Raw genomic sequence first — 18,603 nt, forward strand, 5'->3', positions numbered from 1 at the left:
GGTCCAGAGTGGCTCTCGCCCAGCGAGTGGGGCTCACCACAGCTTTTTCCCCCAACGTCTTGGCTCTGTCAGTAGCTGTCTATGACTGGCAGTTTGCACTTGAAAGACGCAGTTGCATGGTGTCCATTTTAGGACACCGTCATACATGTGTGAAAGTTAGACATGGATGAATCAGACAAACATTCATCATTTGGTGTTGACGACAAATCAGCCAAGATGCACATCATTCAGATTTGGTATCATAATCAAGTTTCTGAATATGGTCCATACCATCTAAATATGGGCCAGCTGAGTCTGGCTTGCTCGATACATTACTGTAGCTCTCCCGTCTATGCCTACAGCTGTGATAGTTACTATTGTTAACTGTCTCCATCTTAGTGCTATTTATGGCACTGCAATCAACACACTGGTTCCTGCTTGATGAAGTACAAAACTGTTAACTTTAAAGTAGTTCATTTATATGTGGCTGCTCTGGGAAACTGATTTCTACCAAAATAATATTTCATGACTCACTTCTGGAATACCTTTCGAAAAACATTTTCTGTCAAGTTCCTGAAAAAAAAAAACTGTAATAATAAATAAATGAATAAATAAATTACACAGGTTTATCTAGCTCAAGTAGCCAATTATCTACATGTTGTTTGCCTGACCATGATGCCAAGTCCAAATGATGGATTTATGTGCGAGTGAAGTCTGGCTGACTGACTCTATAATGTCGTATAGTGGACAGCATGCATTTGGCCTGGTCTTGCAAGATTAAGGTGGGAGAAAGTCAGCTGCGGTTCTTCGAGTTACTTGTGAATTAGTTTCTCCTCACCACACGCCAGGCCCCCTCAGACCACCAGGACTAGCTGAGAGAGATACACAACACCCACATACACACACACACACACACCGTCCCGTACTGCTATCCTTATGAGGACTTCCTTTTAATACGTTCATTCCGTAACCTCTAACCCTAACCCTAACCCCAGCCACTACATGCCTAACCTTAACCCTAACCGTAACCGAATTGTAACCCTAACCCTAAGTCCTAACCCTAAAACAGCCTCTTGACCTTGTGGGGACCAGCAAAAGGTCCCCACCTTGCATAATGTTCCTCCTCTTTCTATCCTTGTGAGGACATTTGGTTCCCACAAAGATAGTAATACCACACACACAATGTCCACACACACACACACACACACACACCAGTGTCAGTATCGCTCCCCAAAAACTCCCATCTGCAGATTCCACAAAACTGTATCCAGGGAGAGTGCTTTTAGTTGGCTTTGTCACCCGGAAGACCCATCACTGGATTAATTTATGATGCAGAACAACTGACTGTGGATCAACAAGCAAAACAGAACATGGCACTGACTCACTCTTAATCTCCAAGATTTTTAACTATCTTTCACAGACAGTGAGTTGGCCAAGATCAGTGTGCTGATCTAGCTTAAATTCCAATAGAACGTTTAATATAGCAATAGCATTTTAGTCCCTTTATTTATTCTTAATTTCCACTCACAATAAATCAATAAGTTAAACCACATTATTGCAGATGCACCAGCACCCCTAGTCCCCTAGAAATTAGGCATATAAAGCTTGGACCAATTACTGCAGGTCATCATGGCCAATCATGAATAATCCATTAAATAGTTGCAAACTACATGCTATATGTATTCATATACTATTTTATAGTGCAAAGACTAGAATGTAGTATATGGTAAGTACACATGCATGCAAAGGTATGGTTCTATTGATAAACAGTATACCGCAAATGTGTTTTTTACCGTTATTAATTGATTCATTTATATCCTTTACTGACCTGTAAAACATTTGCTCTACTACCAACTTTTATATGCTTATTTATACCACTGGATATTTACAGAAGCAGTTGCACCTAAGTATTTTGTTCAGGGATAGGGCAATAATACTCCACCTGAATCAGTGAGGCCTTCATGTTGGATTTCCATCTTTACCACCAGAGACAAATTGTCAGTGCAGATTCAGGTCAGCGGAATATTTCGGGCGCTTTGAAAAATATAAATTGTACCATGGTTTTTACCAGCGTTAAACCACAGCAACATGGGGAAAGAAGACCTCTGCTCTCATATCCATGGGCAATTATTAGGCTATTCTTTTTGGAAGAATACATTATTATTGAAGGGAAAATTCAGCTATCAGGGGATAAAATAAATAAATATATATATGTGTTAAAACAGCACAGAGAAACAAAATCTGAAAATGCCTTTTGTAGAAAAAGTTTTTGCAGAAAAAAAAAAGTTCCAATGAAAGGTCAGCAATTTTGCCCTTATTAGGCTTGTTTTAAGTAAGCCATGATATTATGGAATCCAGCTGAGTGTTTATTATTAGAAGAGCAAGCCATGGAGAACTATATTTTTTATAACAGAAATAATAGTAATAATAATAGCTGCAAGCAGTGATGTCAGGGGCCAAGCACCAAGGATGACCTGCAGAGCATTGAGAGCAGTTAATATCTTTCTGAGATTTCTGCAAATGCATAAATGAAATTGTGCAAGAATTCAGTTGCCTTTGTACATTGCTGTCTTGCTGGGGTGCATTGCATGCTGAATGGGGGAAGAAGACAAGCAGGGTGCGCAAGCCCAAGTTGTTTTATTCCTCCCAGGCTGACACATGCACACACATGGTCCTAATGGTGCTGGAGCACCAGCCCATTTACCCGTCTGGACCCAAAATGCCCCTTGAGTTACCAGACATTTCCCCCATTGCTTGCTGCTGCCCATCCTTGCTGTTACGTCCCCTGCCTCTGCTTGTCTGGGTAGCGCAGGTGAGGCTAATTGTTTAATTGTTTGATTGCCCCCACCTGCCTGGTAATTACCTCCACCTGCACTACCCAGGCAAGCAGAGGCAGGGGATATAACAATACAGAGGCAGGGGATGTAACACTTGCCCACAAGTGCTCATGTAATATGAAATTGGCACTTTTTAGGGCCTGCTTGCTGCTACTCTCAGAGAATCTAGGGGAGGAGAGGGGAACCAGTAACATAACTAATCAATATAATCCAATATAATAATAGTTCATAATTACTAATATTGTAGTTTAGATGGTAGAGGGCCTAGGCTCACTCTCTGTCTAAAGCAGTACATCTAACCTGATTAATCTCATTTAGGAGACCAGTGAGCATAACAAATGACGATTTGTTAAGCTGAAGGTAAACATCTAGTGAATTGATATGAATGTTATAAATGCTGAGAGGGACTCCCCCATTTCTGGGCTTTGAACATACACACTCTTGTGTGAACTGACTCCCCTTCTGCAGAATAAAGAATTCTGATCCTTTCTGCCGTGTACCTTTTCCTTGGAATCTAACATTTTTGGTGTCACACAAACAGGATCCGGGTATTCGCTCTCTCCACCCTACAATTGGGATGACCATGCAGTCTATGAATAAGGTAGGCAAGTTTTCCTACAACCTTCCAGTTTGTATTTGCTGATGGCCTGGAGATTGTCACTGTGTTAGCTTTTGGATGAAAAGAACTAATATTAATTGTATTGCTGAATGAGGCCTGTTGTAAGCACTCAGGGGTTTGTTGGATATCCTACAGAACAGTAGAAGGATATCTGCAGCTGGGACAGGGTAGATCTGCACTACCAGTCTTTGGAAGCACTTTCTGGGTTGGGGTCCGTCATGGTGCAGGTCCATAGTTTGGGAGATGTATCTCAATGACCTATGACAGGCAGCTCTATTCTGCTTAGTTCCATGTTGCTGCTGCTGGCCATTGTGTAGGGGCTTGTTGTGGGTTGTTTAGTCAGGGTAAGTTCTTGGGGGTCCAGTGACCACCCCGATTGTCTTTGTAAGACCTCCACTGAGAGAGGCAGAAGCCCTCTGAGGGAAATGCAAAAGACCTCAAAGATATTCTGAGGCAAGTTGCTGACAGGTTTCATAAGGATTGTGAAAAAGAGAAAGCCAACTCAATTATAATTTGTCAGACTGGCTAACTGGCGGGAATATTCCTAACCAATCAACTGTTGTCAACACTGTACAAGCTTGGCAGAATAATAAGTGTGAGGGCAAGAAGTTCAGACATTCAGGTGGGCTGACTTCTTACTGCTCATCAAAGTGCTAACATTGCATGTAAAAGTATATGGAATGATACACATACAGTGCTCGACGAAGCGTGCAGAAAAGTAAGAATGCTTGAAACTGCGCTCGATGAATCATGTAATGAAGTGGGAACTAACTATAACCTCATTAAACAAAAGAAACTAGAACAAACACTTAACTTTTTAAAGCTATTTTAACCATTGTCAGCACACTGTTACAGGGTTGCTTGTGTGAACTTTACATCAGGTACCTCTACTACTCTTTCAGTTAACCTTCACCCAGAAAGGGTACTGAACTTGCAATGTTGTGATTGCAAAGCCGGCCTCAGTACCACACTATCAGTGCACTGCTGCATGGCACCATTGTGTTAGATTCATTAAAGTCAGCAGTGTTGCAGAGTCTGATTATAATATCATAACAAAGTTGAGAACCTATTTAGAAGTGTAACAAGTGACCTCGTTTTTATCAAATTCGTGGGTACTATTGCTTAATGACACAAGCTAACTTGTATGTGTAGCTATTAGCTGTCATATACTGTATTTAGGCAGTATTATATCCAGTACATTAAAGTGTTAAATGAAAGGGACCCACCATTACATTTTTATATTTTGATTATGATTAACAAAAATCAGCATGCATCCATTAAAGTAAAAGTAATTTCAATTTTGAATTTGTTTTGCTTAAAACGATTATGGGACTGAAATGTTTGTAAAGCACCATAAGCAAACAGCCTTTTACCAGCTTAACAAAAAGCTGTGATTTTTTGTTTGTTTTGTCTTCATTTTAACTGGTGGGTGTCTCCAAAAGATTCATCTATTTTATTTCTTTACTGAAGCTGGCTTCTTTAAGTTTATCTATATATGTAAGGAAAAATAATTATTTGAAGTATTTCAACAAAGTCTTATAGATGTTTTTAAGATTAAGCGCAATGTGCATTCATTTTTGATAGTCAAGTGCACTATCAAGAGAGCGAGATTTTGAAAAACATTCAGTGAGAAGTTTTACCAGTTTAATTAGGCTTTCTCCCGCCTGATTTACATGTTATTGAAGTCCGACATAAAGGACATTTCTATTGCTGCTAAAACGTAATGCTTAAATAAGTGGAAACTGAGTGCAATGGATGAATAAAATGTTTTCCGCTTGCTTTACAAAATTTGAAATGGCAACTGCAGATTTTAAACATACTTGATCCTTTGATGCTCTTAGAAGCATTCCATTCCCAAAAGCAAATGACCTGCCCTGCTTACAGCAGCACGATGTAAACAGCTGCTGAAGCATCTCAAATCCAGCTAGGGTCACAGGATGAAGTTGGTACGGTCCCGTGCTCTATGTATAGGGCTGCTGGTTGAAATACACAGGCCCAGGACACTAACATTTACCACAAGTTCACACACCACGAAACCCCCTCCCCTACTTCTCCAGGCTGTCCCCCTCGACAATGGCCCCGTCCGTGGACATATTGTTTGAGTACCTCGGGTTTAAACAGTAACCGCCATGATCTGAACCAGTCATTTGTGTGCATTTAAGCAACTGGGTTCATCAAAAGCAGGGGTCAGGATCCAGAACTTGGTCATTTTAAGCTAACTACAATAGCATGTAAATATAGTGCAGTTAAAATAGTGGCAAATGTGGTAGAGGTGATAAGGAACCACACTTATAACCTGAAATGTTTACATCAAAAAAAACATGTGGGAAACCACTGATGTACCCTTGAGCATCATGCTAAAATTACACTGCTGTAAATATATCCGGCTCAATAAATAAATAGTGTGGTTCAGAATAGCTAATCATATTCATAGGCCCGTCTAATCACTGCAGAATTCTCCATGACCCCCCCCCCACCCCCACCCCACACACACACACACACATTGTACATTTTAATTATTGTCCAGTTAAAACTTACATAGTTTTACTCAAAATCAATCATGCAACTTCCCATGATGGCTTAAAAATAATGTTCAAGAGAAGCTACACAAATGGGCTTCTGGGACTTTTATCATAACCAAAGAGTGTCAGCTGGGGAAGGCACTGTAAGGGTTAACAACACACTTCATCACCAGTCTATTTACAAGGGGCAGCAGGGTTCAAGAGGTGAACATCTTCAAATGTATCACAGTACAATGACGTAATAAATATATAATATACAGCATAGACTATGCAATAGTTGCAGATTAGATGATCATGTTGGTTTCGAGCTCTGACAAGAGTAATAAATACTTTCAGCAGTACCTGGTGGATGCTTCTTTTATCAAGCATATGCAATTGAGTAGGCTAGCCTTGGGTTTCTGTCTCAGGTGTCTGTCCTCTCCATCATGCGTGAGCCATTAGCATCTCCGCTTCGTCTGTGTGTCCCATATGTCATCATTAAAATGGGTTCAATCACTTTGCGCAGGTGTGTTAATGGGAGCAGATGGATGCAACTGAACACCAGCACAGTGCCAAACAATAAAAACAATAACTTAACACTAACAGTAGATAACTCATGTACATATTGTATTTCTGTCAGAATCAAATTAATAGCTTGACTTCAACCAAGTCAGTGGCCTCCAGCAGTATGATACAAAGCAGTCAAAGTGTATGGAAAGACAGATTTGTTAATTTCTTACGCTTTTAAAAGTTGTATGATATGAACAGGAATACTGAAACATGGAAGACTGGAAGTGTTATTTCAAATGAATCAAGCAACAAAATATAGGAAGCATTTTGTGAAAAGTAAAAGCAACAGTAATAAAAATTATTATTTTTTTAAACTAAATAAAATGTTGAAATGGTGAAATGTCACTGCATTGTGCAGATAGCAAGCAACACAAAAAAGTGTTTCTAATAGCTTAATTGTATACTGTATTTTTTTTGCCCTTTAGTCACTAAATCTGTTTGTTCCTATAAAATGTTTAAAAATTCCAGTACAACATAATAATCACACATATTGTGATGTTCATATTTTGACACACTCACTGTTTAAAAGGAAAAAAATGAATTTAATTATTTTTTTCACTTGCAATAGCAAGTCAAAGCCATCTGATAGCTCAGACACTGCTGTTAAACAAAATCAAGCTCTGCTTACAATGCAAACAGAAAAATATTTTTTTTTCTGGCACATTGTGCATTAAAACCAAAGTCAACATGTAAATTCCACTTAATAGGTCTCTATTCTGTTATGCTCTTGCTCAAACTGTGCAACAGCTGTTCATGATGATTTTATATTTTTGCATGCTTTGTTGTTCTACGGCAGAGACAATATGCATTTCATACGTGCGGTAATAAACCAGATTAATGAACACGTTTCACAAACTTTAATTTGTTTAATGCATTGGTTGATTACTCGCTGTGAATAATATGTTTATCGTCGCAGCCTTAGTTTAACATGATGAACCTCTATTTGCATTACATTACCATGAGAAAAATAAATAAATAAACACAAAAACTGTTTGCATCTGTTGGTGATGTATATTAACACCAAATCCCTAGTACTCTACTGCGCAGAGCATCCCAAATAAATAAAGATACTACTACGAAGCCAAGATACCATGCTGTGTATATCCTGCCTTCTTTCATTTGCGTCAGAATAGGGCCGGGAGGATGGAAACGCCCGATTGAGAGGGCTGAGAGGTGGGAGGGTTCGATCTGCCGCAGATCGCCGCGCGCGCGTGCTCGAAGGCGTCTCTCCGTCCGCAGGGAGGACGGCGGTCTGAACCCGTGGCAGCGGCTCTGACGGACGGGGGCCCAAAAAACAGCTCCCTTCGGGCAGCCGCCGCACCCCCGCGAGATTGAGAGCCGCTGTACGAAAAAAAAGTATCGCACCTCATTGACCCTGTGTTTTGTAGTTGTCCGATGACCGTGATTTGCACTTTTTGTACGTCGCTTTGGATAAAAGCGTCTGCTAAATAAATGTAATGCGATATTTGATAGCGCGCCATTTTTAACGCTTTTATTCTGAAATCCATCGATGCGGGGGTTTCCTCCGCGCTAGAAAGGTCATCAGCGATATGAAGCTCGGTCCCCACGGCGCCCGCTACCGGAATGGCGTTAACGTACCACAGACGGCAAAGCAGTATTAGCGCAGACAGTATCGGATGGCACTGGAATGGCACGATCACGGCCGGTATACAGTAGCCGAGCCTGCAGGCATCAGAGAGGATTATTATGCGAAGGGCCGAGGCAGACGCTAATAATAGGCGCTTTTTCGATGGGGCTCGCTCTCCCTGTTAGGCTAGATTAACGAGTTGCCCTTTCCCTCCTCACACGGACCATATTTCTAATTCCCGCCGCACAGGGAATCTTCATTAGAAAGAGAAATATTGACCTTCAGGTGCCTTTATGAGAATTTATAAGGGAGTAAAGCAAACATTTATCCGCGTGACTCCTCAAACTACCATCATCGTTTGGCATCGCTAGCTGTGTCTCGACACCCTCTCTCCTCCCATCAGGTCCCTGGCCTCTCATTTCCATACCTCCCCCAACAGCTGCAGAGGAAAAAAACATTCCCAATTTAATTGGATGATTCAAATTATTATTATTATTATTATTATTATTATTATTATTATTGCTTTAATTCTCTGGGAATGGTACTGCAGACCTGCAGATGCGTAAATGTTGTCATGACTACGTTCATGTTTTAACAGGAGAAGAGTGTGATGTCATTGAAACGCTCTCTGCGCTCGGTCTGATCATCAGAAGCCGGTTAAACTCTGGTGCGCTTTCGTTAATTCGCGGAGCCGGGCGCCCAGCAGCTGGGACCCGGTCCGGGCCCTGCTCTTCCCGCTCTCCCGCGTTCGGTAGTGGCATCCTTACCGCAATGCGCCTGGCTCTGCGACTCGCACACGGCAGGGTGGTATAATGGGCAGTGTAGTACAAGGAACTGGTTTTGTAACATAACGATCGCATGTTCGATTCCCAGGGTGGGAAATTGCCATTGTACCCATGGGAAAGGTTCTTAACTTGCATTGCTTCACTATATATAAATGGATGCAATGTAAAAAACATTGTGTACGTTGCTCTGGATAACATAATAATAATCGGTTAAATGCCTGTAATGTTCACACGGAGGCCTGGCAGAGTGTGGAGAAACATTCGTCAGGTATCAGCTTACTGCTTGAAGAGAGGCTGTTTCATTTTATTACATTTTATTTTAATTACAAGTATTTATCCTCCGGTTACAGGAGAGAGGGGGACAGAACTGCCGCCTGCAGGTTCCTCGCCGAGTTCGCCCAAGCTCGGACATTCCCGCTTTCGCCCTCAGCTGTACGGAGTGATGCAGTCGCACCTGGGTCAAGGAATAGCCTTAGGAGCCGACTGTCTCCTGGACAAAAAATACCATAATGAATCACCGGGACAGCGGTCCGAAGCTGTAAGGCTGGAGGAAATCTGAGGTCACATTTTGAAGCAGACGTGGTCTGTCAGTAAACACGCCCCCCCCCCCCCCCCCCCCCGCCCCAAATCAAGGGCACTGACAGCAACTAAAGACCGCAGTTTCAATGCTCTGAAAAATGCCCAGAAATTCTCATGCCTTTTATATGACACTTTTATTTTTTTGTTTAAGGGCTTTTACAGAAGCTGTACTGAATAGAGAAGCAAGAGAACATGTATCTGATTCTTATTGATTCTTCATTTTTTTGTATCTGTAAAATAAGTAAAACTATGTGAGCAGACAGACGAAATGTGATAAACTGTGGTGTTTCGTCTGGCTGCAGGATGATCTGAAGACGGCTCCAGCGCTGCTTGCATTTCTTTAGCTGTACATTGTTTATCCATCGTACAACTAACTGAAATAAATATGTCTTTCCTTTAAAAACATGCATGCATTTAGAGAAAGAGAGAGCGGTGATGTCATACACTATTTGTTGCGGGTATAGTCCTGTCAAGGTCACTTGGATAACACGTTACATATGCCAAATCAGTCATTTATGCAGGTGGTCATTAAGTGGCATTGTGACGACTCATCGGCTGGGAATTAAACCTGCAACCCCTCTGTTTACGAGTCCGCTTCCTAAACCACGGACACACTGCTGCCCTACCGATGTGCGACCATCATAAGTTCTGGCCAGCTTCAAGCCTACCTCCACCTCTCATTGTAACAAAGTCATGCTAGCTCTCCTATCAACGTCTGTAACAGTTCACCCTGTCTGAAAATTCAAACATAAAGCAAATCTCACCTAATAGCGTTATATAATGAAGGTGGACAAAGTAGTCTTGAGAACAGAGGTGTCCAATTTTATACAGAAAGGGCCTGCGTGGGTGAAGTCTTTTGTACTAGCCCAGCACTACGGCATCCGATTCTACTTATCAAGGTCTTGATTGAAGACCATGATCAGTTAATTAGGCGAATCGGATGTCTTAGAGTTGGGCTACGGTAAAAAACTGCCCCCACGTCGGATAAGATTAGCCTCCTCTACTCTAGAGTCGAGAGTGCAGGGGTGGAGGAGAGGAGTAATCAAAACAACTGATTAAAGGTTAGGGTTGTTACGCACCCCCCCTTGGTCACTGAATAGATGAATGAATGAACAAACACATGAATAAATAAATAAACTAAATGAAGCCGTTTCTCTTGATTGGGTCGCTTGTTCCTCCGCGGACACTGCGGACGTCTTTTGTTCGGTTTCCGCGCGAACGGCGCGCGCTCCAGCGCTCCGTAACGAAACGGAAGCCCGGGCGACGGAGGGGGAGGTGAACAGCCTGACACACGCGTACGCGCCGCCGTTTGTTCACGCCCGCCAGGGAGCCGGGCCGCGGCGGCGAGAAAGAGCTAGCGCTTCCTGTGATTCCAAACAGTCCGCGCGACGATCACTCCAGTGCAAGAAATTATTTATATTTGCAAGTTTAAACTGCCATTAAATAAACACAATTATTCATGGGATAAGTAAGTGCTGGACATGCACACCTATTATTCCAAATGACAGATTATTTATTTATTTATTTATTATTATTATTATTTCTATTAGTAGTAGTAGTAGTAGTATTATTATTAGTATTATTATTGGTATTAATATATTTATTCATTGCTAATTTTAAAAAACAAAACTGAAGAAATTTAATTCCATCATAATAAATGTCTGTACATCTTTCAGTAATGAAGAACATACAGTATGAAGAGGACATTCGCGTACAGAACAAACATACAATCAAATGTCTATTTTAATTACTTTTTAGAAATCAGTAAATCAGTGTTTATATATGTACAGTATATATGTATATGTATGTGTGTGTGGGTGCACGCAGTAAGTCATCAGCAAAAATGAATGATGGCATGACTTGAAAAATGATTGATTTTCATAAATTTACGTTGAATACCTTTTAATCAGAAAACTGCTTCTGCGGTGAGCTGTTCTCTCATTAAAGTGTATATTAACAATTACCCCGGAACATTGCATCTGGAAAGGAATGCACATGTTCTGTATGTACAAGGTCGTTATTTTAATTGCGTGCGTGCCATAACTGACGCAATGCAAAGTTCAACGCAATCTAACTCAGCCACTTCAGGTTTAATTAGCCGGAGGGTAAATATAATTACAGTGGCGTGTAAAGCCATACTATGGTTATGTTATTGTTAATCAGATTAATTTTATGAGGCTATGTTTATTAACATCAATAAAAACTCGCCCAACATACTGGACATTGCTAATGGTTGGCCTGGGATCATAGTGGGGAAAAAAAAAAAAAAACATTTAGTTGTTGCTGTTAATGTTATTGATTTCACTTGTTTTATATTACATGTGTATTTTCTACATAATGAGGTGACATTGAAGGATGACAGTTGTGTCAAAGTTATAATGTGTTTAGAAGTATTGCAATATGGAATATGTTTGGATTCCAGAAAAGAATAAATAAAATAACAAGAAAAAATATACATTTAAATAAGTGCCATGGTGTTCTCATTTGTCCTATGTGATGACAGTGTTCTCAACACACCAACATTGCTCTGGATCCTATGTGGTTTCATTCCTATCGGAGTAGAGAAAACCAATTCAAACAAAACTGTACTTGTGAACATATATGTAAAACTGTGAAATGGGGATAGAAAGATGTTTCCATTCATGTATGATTAAGGCAATGGAAACCTGTCTATTTGGATTTAAAATATTATTGTGGTAAAATTAGCCAACGAATGATCTTTTAAAATAATGTAAATGTTCAGCGCAACAGCTGATGTTGATTTGAAAGTTACGTAGTCTAATATTAAAGTTTATAGTGTAGTCATGGTAAGCGATGCCATGTTATCCTCTCATCAGAATGAAATGGCATCAAGATGACAGCGTAATGATACTCATGATGTGACAATAACCCATTTTCACTTTCTCAGAATTGCAGTTCTCAGCTTGTAGTTCTCGAGAATGTGCAAAATTTGCCAAATTTTAAAGGCGTTTGATCTGCCACTTGTCAGTTGGGAAAATGTGAACAAAACATGAATGGTCCAGAGCTCTGAACCGCACCCCCCCCCTTCACCAAACAGCCCCCCCCCCCACCATTCACAACATGAGACACAGTCACAAATTCTCTTTATAAGTGGTCCTTTCATCTTTCTTTTCCATTTACCTTGCATATTATTTAGTTTGGCGCATAAACATGAAATACTGAGACTCTTCCCCTTCTACGTGCACTCCAATCAGGCATGTATGTCTGTGCCAGTCCATTTAAGCTGCCATGCACAGAAAAGCAACCTCAAAGGAAGCCCGTAAAGGAATTAAACTCTCACCACACATTATCATCAGGATACAAACAAATTATGGGTGGTGGGGTGGGGCTTATGGGGGTTCTAGGCTTTACGTGAACATAGGAGTTGTAATAGTGAACCTGAGCACCCCCAAAGATCGCAACACAACCCTGTCTGCCATCTCACAGATGCCCCCCCCCCGCAGACCTCTATCACAAGCAGGGCTCCAATTACTGAAGAGCAGAGTCATTGGAACCCTGCTTGTGATGGAGATGAATGCATTTCCTCATATCTAAAGTTGTGTCGGATGTAAGGGGGAACTAAATCGCCCGCTGTGCGGACGTCCAGCCGCGCGGCGACCCCCTTTGACGCCTGACGTCCTCAGATTCCCGATCGTCGAGACCGTTACCGCCTCTCGGTAGCCCGAGCGCCCCGGAGGGGCCGGAGGAAGGAAGCCCTCCCGTCGCCGTGGGAACGTAAAACCGCCAGCTGACAGCCCTCGTTAGCGCCACGCCGCGCGGCGCAGCGCCGAACCTCCGCCCGCCCACTCGTCCGCCTCCTCTCCCCGACGCGGCCGCAGTCATCTAACGCGCTAATGAGCGCGGGGGAAATGGCCGCCGCGTGCGCGCGCGGATGTTTACTCTCACCGTCCGTCATCCCTGACAGGCCCCCGGAACCCGCGCGCTCCCGACGGGTTCCTCTCGGCGGGTTCCTCTCGCCGTTCACGGCCGCCCTTAATTGGCCAGCGCATCCCGGGCCGTTTCTTTCCTTGGCGCGGCTTCTCTCGTTTTTTTTTGACGTCAGGGAAGTTTCATAGGCCCAGAGGACGTTGTGCTTTTTTTTCTTTCCCTTTTTTTTTGCTGACTCAACAGCCGTTTAATGGAGCCGACAGTTATGCGCACGCAGTCGCCAGCACGGAGCCCGCTGAGAGATCGCTTGAACCCTCCTGGTTAGAGACATAATTAGCTTGTTGTATGGAGCGCTGCTCGCTCAATTATGAGCAAAGGCACATATGTTCACTGCTGTGAGTAAAATTAGCTTCTGAATCAGCACCCTTGCATTAAATGTTTGAAGAATCTTTCTTACTTAAACAAACACTGTTTTTTTTCCTCCTATCTATCTAAAGATAGAAGCTGTGTTTCTGTAAACAGCAACAGACCGTGCTGCACATAGCACAGATTGTTCAACTGGCCAATTAATGTCAAGGAAGTCAAGTGGTTGGGGGAAAAAAATGGCTACCTTACTGGCTTATGGTCTTATTACTCCTCAACGCCGTTAAGTAATCCATTTGTTTTCATTCAAATTCCCTAACATGTAACACACACACACACACACATCATCATCATCATCATCATCATCACCATCATCAATAAAGACAAGTGAGGCAGTTCCAGTAACAGCCATACATGCCCAAGCCATAGCACTCTCTCCACCATGTTTCACTGATGAGGGGGTGCTTTGGATCATGAGTAGTCCCTTTCTTTCTTCACACTTTCCTCCTTCTATCACTTCAGTACAGGTTAATACTCATTTTAACTGTCCATTGTCCCAAGACTACAGTTTTTTAATGTACTTTTTTAGTAACCTCTAATCTTGCCATTCTGTTTGTGGATCCTGCAGTAAACCCTCTGAGGTTATGTCAGTGTAGTCTTCTCTTATTTTAATATTTGACACATCTATGGCTACATCCTGGAGAGTGTTCTTGATTTGTCTGACAGTTGAAAAGGGTATATTTTTTCTCTCACAAATGAAAGTTTTTTTTTGTCATCCAGTACACGCTTTTGCTTCTTAACAATGTGTCAAACTTCTGATTTTGACACAACCGATGTTTTGGAGTATGTCTCATAATTTTATTCAGATTTTTCAGCCTCACGATAGCCTGCTTTGCTGGCATTGACACTTCTTTGGTCCTCATGTTGAGAGTCAACAGCAACAAGCCTTTAGTTAGCTTTCTAGTGCTTGAACGAATTATGCAGCAACACACGGTTGTCCAATTACTTTTGGTCTCGAAAAATTGGGGGACTATGTGTATAAAGAACACCTACACGAATCACCTGATATGGATGCAAATACCCTCCAATTAGAGCTGTATGTACATCAAATATGTATATTTGGCAATAATGATGTTTCTAAGAACTGCCTAAATAACAGTGCAGCGTTAAAGTGTGCAATAAGGGACACAGCAGGGGGAAATAAACATAAAATGGCTTTTATATTCTGTGGGAAATGAAAAGCTGACAGTTGGCACTGTGGTTGTGAAGCAGGGGCCACGTGGGCCAGTAGTCCATGAAGCAGAGTGTCTTCCAGGTCTCTTATGTTGTCATGCAGTAACTTGGGGACCCTCTCGGGTAATTTGCTTTAAAATATATATCAAAACGTACACAGGCGATGGTGATTGATGCGGAGGTAAATAAATATACTTTATTAGTCCCTGTCCCCCGCCTGAATCAGCCACTCGGTGACAAACGCCGCTCGTGCCCTCTGCTTGGCCTTTCCGGAACATTCCGTGAGCCCTGTTGTGATGACAACAGCTACTTCATATCTGTCGCTGTCAGCAGCGAAGGTAACCGACGGTATTATATAATGTCAGAGTTGTTCACCACCGAGGCCAGATGATGCGATGGGGGCGCGACTGAAGGGAGGCGGTGAGATTCTTCCCTGCACTGTAGGCTTTCAGGTCCTGAAAGGTGCAGTATGAATCAAAGTCATTGTTACTAGCATTTCTGGTTTAAATGATATTTTATTTTATGTTTCCTTTTAGGTACGAACCGTAAGCGTATTTGGCTGCGTTGACTGAATGACACAAAAAGGACGAAACGCTTAAATGACATCAGAGCATGAGATTAGATTAACTTTATTGCACAACCTTGGTGTTTTTTTTCCTTTGGCTACATTAAAAAAAAAGAAGAAGAAAACCGTGTGATCCCTTTTAGAGGAAAGGTGCGTGGGATTCAACGGTGGATTTCAAAAGGAGGTTTGGAGGACTCAAACTCGATGTTGAATAAACTGAAAATTAGAAATTTTTTGAGAGGGGAGAAAAAAAAAAAAACTCAAAACAATACGCTTATTCTTTGCTCACCTTTGCTTTTGTTTCGTCCAACAAACAGCAGCTTCTCATGACTGATAGCTTAAACCTTTACCGTTATTTTGTGCTTTGTTCTCTCGTGTCTATAATGTACATTTTTCATGTTTGATTAAGTCAATGAATATTTCTCTATCTATGTGCATACAATATGCACTTTTATCTCTCGGTTATGAAAAGAGTGAGCCTTAATGTGATTTCTGGACTGACAAAAGAAAGCACCGCGCCATTGGTGACTTCAGAGGAGACAGAAAAGAATCCTGAGAATGGATTTTCACAATAAGCCATTTTGCAAGTTGAAAGATAAGTTGAAAAATAAAACGCAAGACAGTGCAAAAGTGAACGTCTCTCTCAAACACTGCAGTTAGTGGAGAAGTCTGGACATGTTCTCTACCGGGTTTATTTGGGATAACATGACGACCATATTAGGGTCATATGATGACCATATTAGGGTCATATGATGACCAGCACATTTGGAATATTGGCCTAACCGGGAGAAGAACCATTGCCCAGAAGCACAGTATGCATGTAAACGTGGTCTGTGAGAATTATGTGTCATCACCATTTGTCCGTCATCGTGAATGTCATTCAGGGATAAGTGTCAGCTTAATTTGAACAGGGTGCAAAAATGATCTAATTTAACTTGAATTTTGTTCACTGCACCCAACGTGCATTAGTACTGTGCTCACGTCACCATTATGCCAAAACAACAAACCCATGGGACCAATCACAGGAAAGCAGAGGAAATTATCCTCACAAACACTTTTTTTGTTTGTTTTTGCCTTTGAATGCAACCAACACAAGCGCTAATTTGAACATACTTTCCAGGGGGTTAAAACGTAAAAGCATACTGGAGGTGTCCCTGGAGTATGGGGTTGGGACCAGCTCCAAACACGCTCAGAATGGCCCCTGTTGCGTGACCTCTGATTGGGGCTATGGGTGGAGAGCACGCTTTGTCCTCTCCTCGCACTGCCATGGACGGTGTGACACGAAGCTTGAAGTGTCTGTTTGCATTAAATTCTTTAAGTGGCTCGGTGGGGCAGGGGTTCGAGGACCACTTGATTTTGGTCCCTGGTGGCTGATGTGCATCACCCGTGTGTTTGTGCTCACACAACCCAGCTAAATATTGTGTGTGAAGATTTATTTTTTCAGATTCTATAAATATTCATTGGAAACATTCCTGGCATTTCACATTTACTGCAGGTTATCACTTAGTCACAAGACCACAGAGTCTATGTTTCACTTACAAGAAAGAAAAAAAAAACTGTCTACAAGATATATTGAAACAACATCTAGCACATTCAAGTGAGATATGGGATGTCTATGTATAGTCTGTTTTAGCAGAATATGATTTCATAACCATATATATACGTATATATCACCCATGGGACAGATGGGGTTGAAATCGAATTGCATTATGATCACACATATGAATGTTGAGCATCACATTACATTTACACCTTTTAGAGGTCAGTCATTTGGTCTCTCTCTGTCACAAGGTACCGTGTGAGCACAGTCATCTACGGTTAAATTGCTGTCGCACATCATTATTAAGGTATATTACTACGATGTGAGTATATATTCTGTATGTCTTGAGGCACTGAATCATCATGTTACTGGCTGCTCCGTGACTCTGATCCAGTTGAGAAGGGATACACGTGAGGTGATAAAGGTGTAGAACCTGCAGTCGAATTTATTGGAGTGAATTTGCACACGCTCCCTAAGTTTATAACGAACGACAAAACACCTGTAAAAATGCAAAAAGCAATACCTTTGTCTGCGCGCACAAAAAATCTATTTGTCGTCAACAGGAAGTGCAGAATGAGTGAGGATGTGTCCTTGGCATTTGCTGTGAAATGTGTTTGTGCGTCTGATGGCAATGTGCTAATTAATATCGCCTTGCAAAGTCACTCTGTGCAAGAACACCTGCAACATGAATACATTCAAATATAACAGAGTATTAGTTCATTTGCAATTCAACCGTTCCTGCAATCAGTTGGAAAAAAAAGAGACCTTGATGTGCAATTAAAAGGGTTTTTCAGTAGATTAACTGTATTTGACCATTTATACCGAAACGTATATCTATGTCTTTTTTGTATGATAATACAAATTTACAGTGAGAAAAAAACACGAACACATTATAGAGAACGTAAATAATTAGGCAAACTTCAGCTTGCAAACACCCTCATGGGTTTTTCTTACCGGTTAGGCTCAGCGGTCTGCTTACAATATGAAACAATTACTGACATTGCGCCTGGCCTTTTAGACTCCCACCAATGAGAGACCATGTCTTCCAACTGCATCATGGGAATTTGCACCCTGATTCTCTGCAACAGCAGGTTTAACTGTGCTCTGTAAGAGAAAGTACACACATATGGTGTGTGTGCGTGTGCACGTGTGTGTTTGTGTATGTATGTACGTATGTATGCTTGCTTAATATGTAAAATATGTAAAAGCATTATACATATATCCAATGTGTCATCTACCCTGTATGTGTAAAACCTCTAGACGAATAACTTCTATATTAAACTGTATTAAAATTCTAAATTTGCCTCAGAGTGCAAGCGGAGCGCATGTGCGCGAGAGAAGGCGGGGCCGTGTCGATTGTCCACTGTGATTGGATCAGGCCCGTGACCCGCGCGCGATGAATCTCCACCGCCGCGTGCGAGCGCCGACGCCCGCGAGCGACGCCGATCCGTCTTCATAACGCGCCGCGGGCGTGGCGCCGGACGCGACGCCATTAAATTAACAGGGTTCGCTCCGGGTCGTCCGGCGCACACAGCCCTCCGTTTAATTAATCTGCC

Source organism: Anguilla anguilla, chromosome 18 (genome assembly GCF_013347855.1).
Source record: "Anguilla anguilla isolate fAngAng1 chromosome 18, fAngAng1.pri, whole genome shotgun sequence".
NCBI classification, from domain to species: domain Eukaryota; kingdom Metazoa; phylum Chordata; class Actinopteri; order Anguilliformes; family Anguillidae; genus Anguilla; species Anguilla anguilla.